Genomic DNA, 1832 nt, shown 5'->3' with positions numbered 1-1832 from the left:
GAGCTGGAGAAAGCCTTCAGACATTTACAATGTTCTGATGATGCTCAGAAAGTGTTGTTTGCCGAGCAGAAGCTTCAGCATGAAGCTAATGCACGGTGGGCTTCCACTAGGCCTATCCTCGAGACTTTGAATGTCGGTGTTGTCTCTTGGGAGAAGTTTAAAGAAGCATTTTGCAAGAACTACTTTCCAGAAGCCGTGAAGGATGCCAAGGAGGCCGAGTTCATGTCCTTGGTACAGGGTACTTTGTCAGTGCTTGAGTATCAGCAAAAATTTGAAGAACTTTTCTTCTTCGCCCCCTAATCCATTAAGTCTGATGAAGCCAAGGCGAAAAAGTTTTTCAAGGGTTTGCGGCCTTCTATCAAGGCATACCTCACTGTCTTGCCTCTTGAAGGATATGCTCAGGTGGTCCAAAACTCAAAGAAACTTGAAGAAAATGAGAAGGAAAATGCTCGAGTTCAGAGACCCTGGCAATCTAGGCCCCCTGGCTTTGTAGACCGCACCGATTGGCGTTTTGCTAGACCTGCTCCTGCCTTCCAGCCGAGGAATTTTGGTCAGAATTCTAATTCTCTTCCTGTGAGCCATCATGGTCAGCCAAGTGGAGTCAGACCTCCGGGAGCTACACATCCTCCTAGACCTGGGATGGTGAATCCTAGGCCAGCATTTCAGAGGCCTCCCCCTGTTGCAGCTCCTGTTGGACCGAAAGATTCCACTTGCTTCCTCTGCAAACAAGGAGGCCATTATGCTTGTTTCTGCCCAAAGAAATCAGCCCAACCTTATGTTCCTGTCGTGAAGAGTACTCCTGTTCCTGCCTCTGCCCCTCCCTCTGTCAAAGTATTTAGCATATTTGGTGCCGAGCAGGATCCTTGCCACGATGTTGTTACATGTACTCTGTTAGTTGCTTCTTTTCCCGCATTTGTAGTATTTGATATGGGTGCATCTCACTCATTCATATCCTCTACCTTTGCTTTGAAGACTAACTTGACACCTCGGTGTTTATCTAGTTATTTGTCTATTAGTACCCCTGTTGGGTCTCCTATTAAACTAGATAAAGTGTTAGAGGATTGTCCTATTTTAATTTGTGGAAGGAATCTGAAGGCAAATCTTGTATTGTTGGACATGAGAGATTTTGATGTAATCTTGGGAATCGATTGGTTGACCTTCTACAATGCCATGATTTTATGCTCTTCGAAGAAGATCCAGTTTCGTGTAGAAGAGAATTCAGTCTTCGAGTTTCAAGGAGAGAAGGGAATAATTAGCAAGAAGACCTTGACCGCTTTAATGCAAGTCCATGCCTTAGTGGAAAGTGCTTCGCCTGGAAGCAAGGTCAAAGAAAGGAAGAGACTTGAAGAATTCAGAGTTGCTGGTGAGTTTGCTGATGTTTTTCTAGATGACTTGTCAGGATTGCCTCCTGATAGGGAAGTTGAGTTCTCCATAGACTTAATTCCTGGAGCGGCTCCTGTATCTAAGGCCCCTTACAGAATCTCTATCACACCCCACCCGTCGGTCTCGGTTACCCGCTCGACAACCCGTGGGTGCGATCCGTCACAAGATCCAAGGTTTTAGTCTATCAACAATATTTAAGACAAATATAGATAATCATGAGCAAAGAATATTCAATAACTGAATTAAATGAATTACAGGAGCCCAAAATACTCCAATATCAAAGGAAAGAAATAAAGAATAAAGGATAAAACAAAAATGAGGGCGGAATAATTCAAAAGTATTTATATCAGTTTCTTTCCAGTTTGTTTCTCTAAGTCAATGAACTTAGACTCCAGTTTAATAAGGTGAGGGGTTCTCCAATTCTTCTCCAGTCTCTGTGCGAACTGCCT

This window comes from Hakea prostrata, chromosome 1 (assembly GCF_041222555.1).
Source record: "Hakea prostrata isolate BN-2017 chromosome 1, UWA_Hpros_2, whole genome shotgun sequence".
Lineage (NCBI taxonomy): Eukaryota > Viridiplantae > Streptophyta > Magnoliopsida > Proteales > Proteaceae > Hakea > Hakea prostrata.
Note: the sequence above shows the minus strand (reverse complement) of the source record.